The 17,146-nt window shown below is 38.3% G+C and overlaps 1 protein-coding gene across 4 annotated transcripts in view; it reads right to left on the reverse strand.

Annotated features, from left to right (window-relative positions):
* Positions 1–17,146, reverse strand: part of C17H4orf33 (chromosome 17 C4orf33 homolog) — a 94,976-nt gene that overhangs the window by 46,862 nt on the left and 30,968 nt on the right. The window lies entirely within an intron of this gene.

Raw genomic sequence — 17,146 nt, forward strand, 5'->3', positions numbered from 1 at the left:
ACATTTTAACAAAGACTTCTGATACATATATAAAGGTATATATCACCCTGCATTAAATTGGAATAGATTTTGTTTTGGATAAACAGTTTTATTTCTAGACCAACCTGTTGGATAACTATTTCGAATTCCATTATTTCCTCAGCTATTGGCACAGTGATATTGTGCTAGTACTATTAGTTTCAAGCAGTATAATTGAGAGCCACTGAAAGTGATCTATCCCATTGGAATTACCAGTTAAAATACTTTTGCAATAACAGTCAGTGAAATACATTATGACTTGAGGTATGAGGTCAAACTGAAGGAGGAAAAGAGGTAAAGTTTAAAGGAGCTACAATCAGCTGCTCTTCACTGCCATTCAAAGGCATTAATGAAAAAGTAATCTGCAATGTACAGCATGATTGTGTATTCTCTGCCTGCCCTTCTACCACTTTCTATTTGCCTCACTGCAAATGTAATTAATGTTCTAGATGTTTTAGAAGTTAAATGTGGGTTATGCAGAAATGTATAAAACATTCTCCAAGACAGCAAGTTTCTCCCATTCCCTTGTTCAAGTGAGCCAGTCAGCAATGTTTAATGGTAAGGGTTGTCAACATATTAAGCTGAAAATATATTAAGACTACATAAAGGAAAATAAAAGAATTAGTGAATGCCATGATAACCTGAAATTCAGTATTTTGTATTAAAAGAAGACTTTTTGTCTCCTAATTTTGAAGAACTGAAAAACCCTGCCATAACCCTCTCAACCCCTAAAGCAAATTTTCGTATAGAAGGATTGGCTGTTGGTTTTTTCTCCTCACCCCAGCCATCCTCCCTGCTCAAAGGAAAGCAGGTTAAGGTTTTCTGTTCTGCTACATATGGGAGAGAAGGGGAAATAGAGCAATGACATAACAGAGAGGGTAAAGTAAGGAAGATGGGATCATAGTGAAAGTCATGTGGGCAAACAAGGCAGAAGGTGGTTCCCATTTCCCCAGTATTCCTGTGACCAGTCTCTCTGGATCGGACCAATGAAAGAGTGCCAATTAACTGGCAGATTACTGGAGCCATTGCCATTGTTTGCTGCTGGTAAATCGCTTCAGTCATGTCCGACTCCGTGCGACCCCATAGACGGCAGCCCACCAGGCTCCCCCGTCCCTGGGATTCTCCAGGCAAGAACACTGGAGTGGGTTGCCATTTCCTTCTCCAACGCACGAAAGTGAAAAGTGAAAGTGAAGTCGCTCAGTCATGTCCGACCCTCAGCGACCCCATGGACTGCAGCCTACCAGGCTCCTCCGTCCATGGGATTTTCCAGGCAAGAGTACTGGAGTGGGGTGCCATCGCCTTCTCCGGATATATACACTACCACATGTAAAATAGCTAGCAGGAAACAGCTATATAACTGCTCAGTTCGGTACTCTGTGATGACCTAGAGAGCTGGAATAGGGTGGTGGTGGGAGGGAAGCTCTAGAGGGAGAGAATATATGTATACATATAGCTGATTCACATTGTTGTACAGCAGAAACCAACACTAAACTGTAAAGCAATTATCTTCCAATTAAAAATCAATCAGGGAGTGGACATATGTATAACTATAGCTGATTCAGGTTGATACATGGCAGAAACCAACACAATATTGTAAAGCAATTATTCTCCAATTAAACATAAATAAATTTAAATTAAAAAATAAATTCTATAACTTAAAAAAATTAATGGCTAAAATCTTACCAATTTTTATTAAAACTCCAAATTCAGAGACTCAAGAAGTTCAACAAAACCCCAGTTAAGATAATGGTCAAGAAATCTATACTATGGCACATTAGAAACAAGCTACCAAAACTCAGTGATAAAAGGAAAATCACAAAAGTGAGTGACCAAATGAAGATATGTGATTAAACAAAGAGAAAAAAATAAGAAAACAGCATATCTCATCTGCAACTATGCAAATAAGAAGGCAATGAAATTATGTCTTTATCATACTGAAAGACAAAGTCAGCCTAGAGCTCCATGCTCAATGAAACTATCTTTCAAAAATTAAAGATTTTTCTGACAAGAAAATTTGGAGAGAATTTCTCCCAGCATATTTAAACTCTAGAAAATACTAAAGGAAGTTCTTGAGACAGAAGAAAATAAAGCCAGATTGAAAAACAAAATCTTTGATTTCAAAAGAATGAAAGTGCTAGAAATGGTAAATATGGGGGGAGATATAAAACAAATGCTTTTGAGATATAAAACAAATACCTTCCTCTATTTAAAAATATTTTTAATATAATTGATTAAAAGAAGCAAAAATAAAAACAACATAATGTGGGTAGAAGAATAAAATAATGTATTCTAGTAACATATTGTGAATTCAATGAGTAGAAGTTATAAAACATCTACTCTTTGAAAGGCACATTTAAGAAAATGAAAAAGTCAAGTCAAAGACTAGGATAAAGTATTTGAAATACATATATTTATCTAAGGATTTGTATTCAGAATATATTTTTAAAACAGTTCAATTATAAAAAGACAAACAAAAATAGGCAAAATATTTAAACAGATACTTCATTAAAAAAATATATGAATGGCCAATAGGCACATGAAAAGATACTCATAATCACTGGTCATCCACACTGAGTAACCAGCACACCCACACTTGAAAGTCTAAAATTGAAAAAACTGACAATATCAAGATTGGTGAAAATGTGGAATACCTATAACTCTTTGTTAGTACTATAAAATGGTAAAGCCACTTTGCAAATAATTTATCATATTCTTAAAAGCTAGACATTATAGTTACCATGTGATCCAATAATTTTACTGTTAGATATTTACTGAAGATAATTAATAGCTTATGGTTGCAAAAATATGTGTATGTAAATGTTCATACCATTTTTAATCAAAATAGGTAGAAACTGGAAGCAATCCAAATGTCCATCAACAGGTAAATCAATAAATTGTAGTCTATCCATATAATGGAACACTTCTGAACAATAAAAAGGAACAAACTATATATGTGTGCCACAACATGAATAAACTCCAAAAACATCATGCCAGTGACAGACCACAGACCCAAAAGACTGAAGTCATAGAAATTAATTAAATGAAATTTCTAGAAAAGGCAAAACAGTAGGAACAGAAAATAGAGTAGTTGCTCCTTGGGTATGGGATCAGGGATTGATCACAGATAGGCACAGGGTATATTTTAAAGGAATCAAACTGTACGTTTAAAATGAGTACATTTTGTTTTATATAAATCTTACCCGAATAATGTTGCTCTTAAAAAGTAAGACTCTGGCTTCTTTTTAAAAAACAGGGTTGGTGGTGCAGATGCAGGGGAGTAGGGCAAGGGGAGAAGCAGGGAAATCAATCAAAGACTACAGTAATAACTCAAGGTTACAATAATCCAGGCTAGATGATAGTGGTTTGGGCTAGACTGGTAGTAATGAAAGTGTTAAGATGTAGTGAGAATCTGGATATATTTCAAAAGTGGAGATGATGAGATTTGTCAATGAATTGGATTTTGGTCAAATAAAAAAGAAATTTTGTTCTGAACTACAGGAAGACTTGCCATTTAAGATAACTCGGGGAGTATCAGGTATGGTGGCTAAAAAGGGTTAGTTTTGGAGATGCAAATATGAGATGCTTATTTAGATAACTTAGTGGCAATATGAAGAGGTGTATGTGTTCATGCACACATTAGAAGGATGAAAACATACACTTGGGAATCATTAATAAATATACATAGTTTAAACCGCAATACTGATTGAGGTGACCAAGGGAGAAAATAGAAAGAAGAGGTCTAAAGATTGATGTTTGGCAAAGTCCATTTTTTAAAGTTTGCAAAGGGAAGGAACTAGCCAAAAAGAATTAGAAGAACTGAGAAAGTGATATCTCCAAGACAAGTGAGAGACATCTAAGAGGTAATGATCAACACTGTCAGATTCTGACACAAGCAAGATGATGTCCAAAAAGATTATAATAACATAAGAGCAAATTATCTGAGATACCATTTCTCACCTATCAGAATAGCAAAATCTTCAAAGCATAGCATATTCTGCTGGAGAAGCTGTGGGATAACAGAAACTATCATACTTTAATGGTAGAAATCCAAATTTCCCTATGGCACATAATTTTGTATTTTCCAGCAAAAGTGTATATGTATTTGCCTTTTGATTCAGAAAATACTATTCTTAGGATCATCTTCAAAAGATATACTGGCAGAAATTCAAAAGTCTTTATGAAATAGATAGTTAAGTAGCAAAACAGCAATCCACTTTCTTCTTTTATATGGTGAAAGATGTCCTAAGTGAAAAGAAAGTGCATGTGTGCTAGGTCACTTCAGTCATGTCCAACTCTGTGTAACCCCTGGATGGCAGCCTGCCAGGCTCCTCCATCTGTGGGATTCTCCAGGCAAGAATACTGGAGTGGATTGTAATACCTTTCTCCAGGGGATCTTCTGTTTTTGTTTTTTTTTTTTTTTCAGGGGATCTTCTTGACCCAGGGATTGAACTCAAGTAGATTCTTTACCATCTGAGCCACAACAGTCAAATCTCCTTATAAATCAAATTACAAAAAATCTGGTGAAATTATTATACTTGCTAGCAAGAATTTCCTTGTCAGCAGAATGCTTTTATCAGGATGTATTTGGTTGGTTTAAGATTGCTTATGATGAAATATCATAATTTGGATTTGTGGGGTAAGGGTCCTTGGAAAATGTCACATAATCAATGTAATAATCTGAATATAAACAGAATATGTTTATTGACTAAAATATAGCCTCCCTTTCCTGTAGCTGAAAACATGAAGCCTATTGCCTTTGTCTTTTACAGGGAACATTGCCTAAGTTCACTTCTTACCCAGTTTTAATTAGTCATGCTAAATGAGAACCTTTAGAATTGTACTAACACTAGCAGTACAGAATTCTAGGAGGGCAACAATAGACCATTGTTCCAATTAAGGAAAGGGTTAAGGTGTTCTGATTAAGGAGTTTTGATTCCCACTAACCCTCTTTTTAACAGTCCTAGCTACTATACAAGCAGAAGGTTCCTGAAGGTAAATAACAGATAGTCAAGGATCAAACAAGGTGGTTCCTCTGGTTGCTTCAGTTATATCTAATATGTAAAAACTATATAAGAAGTGTGACAAGTCAAGGCAGCATGCTATGCCATTTATCTATTAAATTAGATATAACTTAATATCTAGCACAATGCCTTTTTATCAATTCCAAATTCAGAATCTAACCAGACACAGTTTGCATTTTCATGGAATGGAAACCAGGGTAAATTTACTGTACTGCAAATTACATTTCCTGGCATATTGCCAAAATTTAGTGAGTCAAGATGTGTACTAAACCACCATTAAGAACAAGTTAATGTACTACATAGATGCTATTATGTTAATTGACTCCTCAGAGGAAAAAGGTCAAGAGGAGTTAAGAACCACAGCCACTTTTATGACAAAGAGGATAGCTGATAAATCCAGCTACAATTTAAATTGAGCCCAATCAGAAATTCCAGTAGCAACCAAATGCATTCTTTAAACTGTGAGAAACAAGTTATTATCTCTAGCAAGCAAGAAACTCACAGCTAGGAGGGTTATTTGAGTTTTGATAAAATTACACTGCTCCTGTAAGACTATTGCTAGCCCCTATCACAAAGTCATCGAAAATAAATCTTATTTTAAGTGGGGTCCTAAGGGGGGAAAAAAAAGATTTGCAGAAGATAATGGTGCAGGGAGCCCAACTAACACCTCGTAATGCGACTACTCAGATTATATAAGAATATTCGCCTCTCAGAATATATATAGATGTGAAGTCTTCGGGAGAAATCAAATAGGGCTACTCAGCAAAGACCTCTAGGATTTGGATTTGAAAACTAAGAGGCAGCTCCTCATTAAAACCCACCTGAAATAGACCTGCTGTCTTGCTACTGGGTTTTGGTCAAACTGTTCTCAAAGAAGGACATCAAAATAATTCTGAGGCTAGATATCAATCCTGCCTTGGATGATGCCAGAGAGATATTGAACAGAGAAAAGGCATCACAGCAAAGCAGATCAGCAGGCAATCCTACAAGGAAGAGGGTTCAGTTCAGTTCAGCTCAGTCGCTCAGTCGTGTCCGACTCGTCACAACACCATGAATCGCAGCACGCAGGCCTCCCTGTCCATCACCATCTCCCGGAGTTCACTCAGACTCGCATCCATCGAGTCGGTGATGCATCCAGGCATCTCATCCTGGGTCGTCCCCTTCTCCTCCAGCCCCCAATCCCTCCCAGCATCAGAGTCTTTTCCAATGAGTCAACTCTTCGCATGAGGTGGCCAAAGTACTGGAGTTTCAGCTTTAGCATCATTCCTTCCAAAGAAACCCCAGGGCTGATCTCCTTCAGAATGGACTGGTTGGATCTCCTTGCAGTCCAAGGGACGCACAAGAGACTTCTCCAACACCACAGTTCAAAAGCAGCAATTCTTCGGCATTCAGCCTTCTTCACAGTCCAACTCTCACATCCATACATGACCACAGGAAAAACCATAGCCTTGACTAGACAGATCTTAGTCGGCAAAGTAATGTCTCTGCTTTTGAATATACTATCTAGGTTGGTAATAACTTTTCTTCCAAGGAGTGTCTTTTAATTTCATGGCTGCAGTCACCATCTGCAGTGATTTTGGAGCCCCCAAAAATAAAGTCTGCGCTGTTTCTACAGTTTCCCCATCTATTTCCCATGAAGTGATGGGACCAGATGCCATGATCTTTGTTTTCTGAATGTTGAGTTTCAAGCCAACTTTTTCACTCTCCTCTTTCACTTTCATCAAGAGGCTTTTTAGCTCCTCTTCACTTTCTGCCATACATATCTGAGGTGATTGATATTTCTCCCAGCAGTCTTGATTCCAGCTTGTGCTTCTTCCAGCCCAGCGTTTCTCATGATGTATTCTGCATAGAAGTTAAATAAGCAGGGTGACAATATACAGCCTTGACGTACTCCTTTTCCTATTTGGAACCAGTCTGTTGTTCCATGTCCAGTTCTAACTGTTGCTTCCTGACCTGCATACAGATTTCTCAAGAGGCAGGTTAGGTGGTCTGGTATTTCCATCTCTTTCAGAATTTTCCACAGTTTATTGTGATACACACAGTCAAAGGCTTTGGCATAATCAATAAAGCAGAAATAGATGTTTTTCTGGAACTCTCTTGCTTTTTCCATGATCCAGCAGATGTTGACAATTTGATCTCTGGTTCCTCTGCCTTTTCTAAAACCAGCTTGAACATCAGGGAGTTCACAGTTCACGTATTGCTGAAGTCTGGCTTGGAGAATTTTGAGCATTACTTTACTAGCATGTGAGATGAGAGCAATTGTGAGGTAGTTTGAGCATTCTTTTGCGTTGCCTTTCTTTGGAATTGGAATTCAATATCACAGTTATCCAAGTCTATGCCCCAACCAGTAACGCTGAAGAAACTGAAGTTGAATGGTTTTATGAAGACCTACAAGACCTTTTAGAACTAACACCCAAAAGAGATGTCCTTTTCATGATAGGGGACTGGAATGCAAAAGTAGGAAGTCAAGAAACACCTGGAGTAACAGGCAAATTTGGCCTTGGAATGCAGAATGAAGCAGGGCAAAGACTAATAGAGTTTTGCCAAGAAAATGCACTGCTCATAGCAAACACCCTCTTCCAACAGCACAAGAGAAGACTCTACACATGGACATCACCAGATGGTCAACACTGAAATCAGATTGATTATATTCTTTGCAGCCAAAGATGGAGAAGCTCTATACAGTCAACAAAAACAAGACCGGGAGCTGACTGTGGCTCAGATCATGAACTCCTTATTACCAAATTCAGACTTAAATGGAAGAAAGTAGGGAAAACCACTAGACCATTCAGGTATGACCTAAATCAAATCCCTTATGATTATACAGTGGAAGTGAGAAATAGATTTAAGGGTCTAGATCTGATAGATAGAGTGCCTGATGAACTATGGAATGAGGTTCGTGACATTGTACAGGAGACAGGGATCAAGACCATCCCCATGGAAAAGAAGTGCAAAAAAGCAAAATGGCTGTCTGGGGAGGCCTTACAAATAGCTGTGAAAAGAAGAGAGGTGTAAAGCAAAGGAGAAAAGGAAAGATATAAGCATCTGAATGCAGAGTTCCAAATAATAGCAAGAAGAGATAAGAAAGTCTTCTTCAGCGATCAATGCAAAGAAATAGAGGAAAAGAACAGAATGGGAAAGACTAGAGATCTCTTCAAGAAAATTAGAGATACCAAGGGAACATTTCATGCAAAGATGGACTCGATAAAGGACAGAAATGGTATGGACCTAACAGAAGCAGAAGATATTAAGAAGAGGTGGCAAGAATACACAGAAGAACTGTACAAAAAAGATCTTGACGACCCAGATAATCATGATGATGTGATCACTAATCTAGAGCCAGACATCTTGGAATGTGAAGTCAAGTGGGCCTTAGAAAGCATCACTAAGAACAAAGCTAGCAGAGGTGATGGAATTCCAGTTGAGCTGTTTCAAATCCTGAAAGGAAGAGGGTACTAGGTGGGAAGTTTGGGTGAGTGCACTGAATACGAGAAAAAGTTGCTCATAGAGCCAATGGGAAAGCCCCCTGAGGATCTCCCTTCCCTATGCTGCTCAGTGGTCCAAGCCCTATGATTCTCTCCCTAGTCAAGACAAGCAGCTGCCTGGTTCACTAACAGGAGTTCCTGCCTTGAGGGCCATGTTACTGTTCGGAAATTGGCAGCCATCTGCCTTGCTGATAGGAAAAAACCTTGAAGGGAGAAGGAAAGGCAAATCTGGTTATTTGGCAGAGTTGAGAGATGTTAGGTTAGCATTTGGGAGAGGAATTAGGCTCCTAATCTCAGAGGATCATTTAGATATTTGCAGACTCTGGGTTGTAGTCAACTGCAAGTGGGTCCTAGATCATTAGACAATAGAAAATATCCTTATGTGGCACTCAAGGAAAGCTCTGTGGGAATTAGGAAGAATTAAAGTGGGTCACAGGCTTCCCTGCTGGCTCAGTAGTAAAGAAACTGCCTGCCAATGCAGAAGACATGAGTTCAATCCCTGGGTCAAGAAGATCTCCTGGAGAAGGAAACGGCAACTCATTCCAGTATTCATGCCTGGGAAATTCTGTGGGCAGGAGAGTCTGGTGTGCTACAGTTCATGAACCCCTTCATGGATCAAAACCTTGTCGTGGCAAAAGCGCTTCTGTAACTCAGTGAAGCTATGGGCCATGCCATGCAAGGCAATCCAAGACAGGTCATAGTGAAGAGTTCTGACAAAACAAGGTCCACTGGAGAAGGAAACATCAATCCGCTTTGGTATTCTTGCCTAGAGAACCCCATGGACAGTATGAAAAGGCAAAATATATGATGCCAGAAGATAAGCCCTCCCAGTCATAAGGTACCAAATATACTACTAGAGAAGAACAGAGGGCAATTACTTTGCCAGGTGGATCAGTGGTAAAGAATCTGCCTGGCAATGCAAGAGATTTGGGTTTGATCCCTAGGTCGGGAAGATCACCTGGAAGAGGAAATGGCAACCTGCTCCAGTATTCTTGCCTGGAATATTCCATGGACAGAATAACCATGGCAGGCTACACTCCATAGTGTCACAGAGTCTGACACAACTGAGCAACTGAGCATAAAGCACACAAGTAAGAATGAAGTGGCTGGGCCAAAGCAAGCATGATGCTCAGCTGTGGATATGTCTGATGGTGAAAGTAAAGTTTGATGCTGTAAAAACAATACTGTATAGGAAGCGGGAATGTTAGGTTCATGAATCAAGGTAAATTGGACATAGTCAAGTCAAAGAGATGGCAAGATTGAACACCAACATCTTAGGAATCAACTAAATTGGACGGGAATGGGTGAATTTAATTCAGATGACCACTATATCTACTACTGTGGGCAAGAATCCCTTAGAAGAAATGCAGTAGCCCTCATAGTCAAAAAAAGAATCCAAAATGCAGCACTTGGATGCAACCTCAAAAATGACAGAATGATCTTGGTTTGTTCTCAAGGCAAACCATTCAGTATCACAGTAATCCAAGTCTAAGCTCCAACCAATGATGCCAAGAAGCTGAATTTGACCAGTTATGAAGATCTACAAGACCTTTTGGAATTAACATCAAAAAAAGATGTCATTTCATCATAGAGGACTGCAATGCAAAAGTAGGAAGTCAAGAGATACCTGGAGTAACAGGCAAGTTTGACCTTGGAGTACAAAATGAAGCAGATTAAAGGCTAACAGTTTTGCCAAGAGAACACTATGGTCATAGGAAATACCCTTTTCCAACAACACAAGAGATGGCTCTACACATGGACGTCACTAGATGGTTAACACCAAAATCAGGTTGGTTATGTTCTTTGCAGCCAAAGATGGAGAAGTTCCACACAGTCAGTAAAAACAAGACTTGGAGCTGACTGTGGCTCAGATCATGAGCCACAAAATTTTACAAAATTCAGCCTTAAATTGAAGAAAGTATGGAAAACCACTAGGCCATTTAGGTATGTCTTAAATCCCTTAAGATTGTACAGTGGAGCTGACTGTAGATTCAAGGACTTAGACCTGGTAAACAGTGTCTGAATAACTATGGATGGAGGTTTGTAACATTGTACAGGAGGCAGTGATCAAAATCATCCCAAAAGAAAAAGAAATGAAAGAAGGTGAAATGGTTGTCTGAGGAGGATTTACAAATAGCTGAAAAAAAAGAAGAGAAATGGCAGGCAAGGGAGAAAGGGAAAGGTATACCCAACTGAATGAAGTGTTTTGCAGAATACCAGGGAGTAGTAAGATGGCCTTCTTAAATGAACATTACAAAGACACAGAAGAAAACAATAGAATGTTTTCCTGCAAGACTAGAAATCTCTGTAAGAAAACTGGATATACAAGGGAACATTTTATGCAAGGATGGGCATGATAAATGACAGGAATGGTAAGGACCTAACAGAAGCAGAAGAGATTAATAGGTGGCAAGAATACACAGAAGAACTATACGAAAAAGGTCTTAATGACCCAGATAGCCATGATAGTGTGGTAACGTCACTTCCTGGAGTGTGAAGTCAAGTGGCTCTTAGGAAGCATTACTAAAAACAGAGCTAATGGAGGTAACAGAACTCTGGCTGAGCTATTTAAAATCCTGAAAGACGATGCTGTTAAAGTGCTGCTCAATATGCCAGCAAATTTGGAAAACTCAGCAATGACCACAGGTCTGGAAAAGATCAGTTTTCATTTCAATCCCAAAGAAGGGCAATACCAAAAAATGTTCAAACTACCAGACAATTGCATTCATTTCATATGCCAGCAAGGTTATGCTCAAAATCCTTCAAGCTAGGCTTCAGCAGTAGGTGAACAGAGAGCTTCCAGATGTACAAGCTGGGTTTCAAAGAGGCCAAGGAACCAGAGATCAAACTGCCGACATTCCTTGGATCATGATGAAAGCAAGGAAGTTTCAGAAAAACTTCTGCTTCATTGATTATGCTAAAGCCTTTGACCATGTGTATCACAACAAATCATGGAAGAGTCTTAAAGAGATGGGAATATAAGATGACCTTACCTGTCTCTTCAGAAACCTGTATGTGGGTCAAGAAGTAACAGTTACGACTGACATGGAATGACTGACTGGTTTAAAATCAGGAAAGGAGTACAACAAAGGAGTATACTGTCACCCTCTTATCTAACTTCTATGCAGATGGCATCATGTGAAATGCTGGGCTGGATCAATCACAAGCTGGAATTAAGATTGCTGGGAAACTAACATAGGAAAGGAAATAATCAACCAACTCCAGGAAGCACAGAGAGTTCCAGGCAGGATAAACCCAAGGAGGAACACACCCAGACACACAATAATCAAACAGACAAAAATTAAAGACACAGATAAAATATTAAAAGCAATAAGGGAAAAATGACACATACAAGGGAACTCCCATTAGGCTATCAGCTGATTTCTCAACAGAAACTCCACAAGTCAGAAGGAAACGGCATGACATATTTAAAGTGATGAAAGGCAAGAGCCTATAACCAAGAATACTCTACCCAGCAAGACTCTCCTTCAGATTTGATAGAGAAATCAAAAGCTTTCTAGGCAAGCAAAAGCTAAAAGAATTCAGCACCACCAAACCAGCTTTACAACAAATGCTAAAGAAATTTCTCTAGGCAGAAAACAAGAGAAGGAAAAGCCCTACCTACAGAAAGTAAACCCAAAACAATTAAGAAAAGGGTAACAGGAGCATACATATTGATAATTACCTTAAATGTAAATGTATTAAATGCACCAATCAAAAGACATAGACTGGCTGAGCAGATGAAAACATGCGCATGTATGCACTTCCACTTATCACATCATTCTGCTTGACCCCTCAAATTGTATGTAATTATTTTATGAAGTGACATCGCTCAGTCGTGTCCGACTCTTTGCGACCTCGTGGACTGTAGCCTACCAGGCTCCTCGGTCCATAGGATTTTCCAGGCAAGAGTACTGGAGTGGGTTGCATTTCCTTCTCCAGGGGATCTTCCCAACTCAGGGATCGAACCCTGGTCTCCCGCATTACAGGCAGATGCTTTAACCTCTGAGCTACCAGGGAAGCCCAATTATTTTTTATATTGTTAGGTTAATCATGTTCCCATAATGGCTTGCAATTGTAATTATCCTTTATTTTCTGTCTGGCTATTATTGTGAAAACTGATAAACATCTTTTACTATCGTAAAAAAAAAAAAAGCAAAAGGAACATACACACACACACACACACACACACACAAAGATTTCTGGGAGAAATATCAACAACCTCAGATATGCATATGACACCACTCTAATGGCAGAAAGTGAAGAGGAACTAAAGAGCCTCTTGGTGAGAGTAAGAAAGCTGGTGTGAAACAATATTCAAAAATTGTGATGGCATCCAGTCCCATCACTTCATGGCAAACAGAAGGGGAAAAAGTGGAAGCAGTGACAGATTTTCTATTCTTGGGCTCCAAAATCACTGTAGATGATGACTGCAGTCACGAAATTAAAAGACACTTGCTTCTTGGAAGGAAAGCTCTGACAAACCTTAACAGTGTATTCAAAAGCAGAGACATCACTTTGCTGACAGATGTCGGTAGAATCAAAGGTATGGTTTTTCCAGTAGTCATACTGATGTGAGAGTTGGACCATAAAGAAGGCTAAGCACCGCAGAATTGATGCTTTAGAACTGCAGTGCTAGAGAACACTCTTGAGAGTCCCTTGGACAGCAAGGAGATCAAACCAGTCAAACAAAAGGAAATCAACCCTGGAATACTTATTGGAATAACGGTTGCTGAAGCTAAAGCTCTGCTATTTTGGCCACCTGATGCAAACAGCTGACTCATTGGAAAAGACCCTGATGCTGGGAAAGATTGAAGGCAAAAGGAGAAGGGGGAGACAGAAGATGAGATGGTTAAGTAGCATCACAGAGTCAATGGACATGAATTGGAGCAAACTCCAGGAGATAGTGGAAGACAGAGGAGCCTGGCATGCCATAGACAATGAAGTTGCAAACAGTCAGACATGACTTAGTGACTGAACAACAACAAAGTGTATCATGTGGATATTCAACAAAAAAATTCAGTGTCCATCTCTGAAAAGAGAATGGAATGCTAAGGTATACGCCTTCATCAGATTCCTGAGTTAGCTACCTGGGTTCTTAAAACCAACAAATATGGAGGTTTAGATATAGAAGCAATCTGTGTTTTCCCTAGCAAGAGTAAATTTACACAATGACATCTGTAAAAACCTGTACCATAATACATGGAACAAACCAAATGCGATCCAGAATTTATTTAACAGTATAGTCTAGTTGCCATCTGTGTAATGTGGAATGTGGATGAGGGGAAGCCATTTCTATTGAGGAGGAATATAATTATCCTATAATATTAAATAATACATGGTATATCAAATATTAATCTCTCTTCTACAGCTATATGGTACAACAGAGAATTGTAAGTTTATTTATATCTTTAAATAAAAAATCAAGATTTATGTAAACAATTATTTCTACGATGAAAAAATATTTAGAGGAAGCTGAATTAAGTCTCTCAATAGATCTAACACCTATGGAAACTAACTGGCCAGAGAAGGCAGTGAATTTGGCCTTAGAAAAATTACACACTCAAGTTAAATGTTTCCATCAACACATTGAAAAAAGGTTCAAATAACAGTGAATAAAGAAGAAAAAGGAGTAATTGAGTTGCTAAAAGAAATTTAAAAGACCTATGAAGCAGTGTGGTCATTGTTAAGGTATTCATTAGAGGGAATTCTTGCTCCTTGTTAAAGCTGCTGGCCCATGATCTGTTTCTCTCTGATAAGGGACATTCTCTAGGAAAGAGAAAAACTCAGGTGTTCTAGTCTAATTTTTTGGTAAATGTAACCTAAATATCTTCAGGCTAAATATATCTAATAGTAGGAGTGCCCTTATCTGTGAAATACTCTTAGCAAGATTATCCCTGGAAATCTATGGATTATAAGGCATGGCTCCAGAGAAAATGTCACATAAGCCCTTTACCAATCTAAATACAAAATAGGGAGGCTTCATTAAACAATTCCTTTCTTGCTATGTGAGGTCAGACACAAATCTCATTTAAAGACCTCATCTGATACTAGCCAGAGAATGTATCCAATGCAGAAAGGAAACACCAAGATAGCCACACAGGACAAATCAAATTTCTCTTTCGTTTGCCTGAGCCTTTGGCTTTATATCCTTGAAATCATTAGTAAATCTGCATAAGAATCTCTTATTTATTAGTAAAACTGGGTAAGACCCCATAGTTACAAGTCTATTTGCTCAGGCAAATTAAAGAGAAATTTGACTTGTCATGTGTGGCTGTCTTGGTGTTTTCTTTCTTGCTTATATCAAAAATGGAAGTGTGAACTATAGCCATAAGGGGACAGAGGTGATGAGTTAGAGGGAACCAGAATAGAGGCCAGACTTCTCTGAGTATATCTTGATCCATAGATTTAAAGCTGAAATCTCAGAAGTATTTTAAATTAAAAAAACAAAACAAAACAAAAAAACAACTCCCTCAAAGTGAAAGGGGAATGAAACCAATGAACTCAATTGTATTGAATTTGGGGGCATAAAACATAAGATAGAAACTACTTTCAACTGGTTTTAAATACAGGAATTTGGCTGTATATCCTTTTGGGATATACTCTAAGGTCAAAAAGAAGAGCAAAAACAAAAATCTTTTTAAACTCTTTCCAGTAATCATATTGTTGTTGATAGTGTTAATTTATTCAGTCTCTTATTGTGGGAAAAAACAAAACAAATGAGAAATTATGTTGAAATCACTGAAAACAAATTTGGGTCATGTTACAAGGGGAGGCTGCCATCTATGGGGTTGCAGAGTTGAACACGACTTATGCAACTTAGCAGGAGCAGCAGCAGAAGGAAAACAGATATAAAATGTATGAGATCAAGTAGGAAGTATCAATATAAAACCATGACGTATTTTCTAAAAGGACTAGAAAAATATACCCAACCCATCAGCAATGAGCACTCCTAGTTTCCAAATAGTGGTCTCTAAGTATCATTTGCCACTAACAGGAACCAAGACTTACTGGAGAAATGGCTAGCTTTATGTCTATAGCAGGCAACGTCTAAGATGAATCTGGACCATCTTGTCACACCAGAAAGCAGATAAGCTATTGACGATGACAAAGACTTAGAGACTTAAAGAGACTCCATTGACCAAAGATGAAACACATTAAACATCAATGAGAAAACTGCAGTGAATTAACACATATAAAGAATTTTTAATCCATGAGTTCAGAAAGATACTTTTTAAAATCTCATTGGTCATCTTTAGTATTGCTAGAGGACTAAGTATTCAGAAAACAGCTAAATCAAAGAAAAGCAAGCATTTATCTTGCGAAAACAGTGGTTCTTAATATCCAGATAGCTGAACTGAGACAATTCAAAAGCTATTAAAATAAGTAAGTAATGGCAAAACTGGATTATCACTCATGGATTTAAAAAATATTCATCCATGGCTTCTAACACCTCAAAATGGATACAACCAGACATTATGCATCTGCTGATAGAAGAATATTGTAATACTGTCTGTGAAATATTCTTACCAAAAATTGAGCCTGGACATAATCAAGCTTCTAGATGTAATTCACAGACAATACGGAAGTCAGATGCAAGCATGGGAATGCAATTATCAAAATTCAAACTGCAAAAAATTCTATAATATTCATAAAGTGAGGAAAATATCTAGAATAGTGTCATAAATCATTGAGTATTTTCTCATGTGTTGGATTTTGTGGTTTGTCATTGTGAGACTTATAACACCCACAGTCATTTCATATACAAAATGGAAAGATGGTCTTTGAATGAAAATAACCTAAAAGAAGGCAGAGCAAGAAAACCACATACAAACAGACCTAGAAAACCTGATGACACCATGAGACCTGGCCTGCCTCTTGAGAAATCTGTATGCAGGTCAGGAAGCAACAGTTAGAACTGGACATGGAACAACAGACTGGTTCCAAATAGGAAAAGGAGTACATCAAGGCTGTATATTGTCACCCTGCTTATTTAACTTCTATGCAGAATATATCATGAGAAACGCTGGACTGGAAGAAACACAAGCTGGAATCAAGATTGCCAGGAGAAATATCAATAACCTCAGATATGCAGATGACACCACCCTTATGACAGAAAGTGAAGAGGAGCTAAAAAGCCTCTTGATGAAAGTGAAAGATGAATGTTGGCTTAAAGCTCAACATTCAGAAAACGAAGATCATGGCATCCAGTCCCATCACTTCATGGGAAATAGATGGGGCAACAGTGGAAACAGTGTCAGACTTTATTTTATTGGGCTCCAAAATCACTGCAGATGGTGACTGCAGCCATGAAATTAAAAGATACTTACTCCTTGGAAGAAAAGTTATGACCAACCTAGATAGTATATTCAAAAGCAGAGACATTACTTTGCCGACGGACTAAGGTCCGTCTAGTCAAGGCTATGGTTTTTCCAGTGGTCATGATGTGAGAGTTGGACTGTGAAGAAGGCTGAGTGCTGAAGAATTGATGCTTTTGAACTGTGGTGTTGGAGAAGACTCTTGAGAGTCCCTTGGACTGCAAGGAGATCCAACCAGTCCATTCTGAAGGAGATCAGGCCTGGTATTTCTTTGGAAGGAATGATGCTAAAGCTGAAACTCCAG

Source organism: Ovis canadensis, chromosome 17, assembly GCF_042477335.2.
Source record: "Ovis canadensis isolate MfBH-ARS-UI-01 breed Bighorn chromosome 17, ARS-UI_OviCan_v2, whole genome shotgun sequence".
In the NCBI taxonomy this organism is placed as follows: domain Eukaryota; kingdom Metazoa; phylum Chordata; class Mammalia; order Artiodactyla; family Bovidae; genus Ovis; species Ovis canadensis.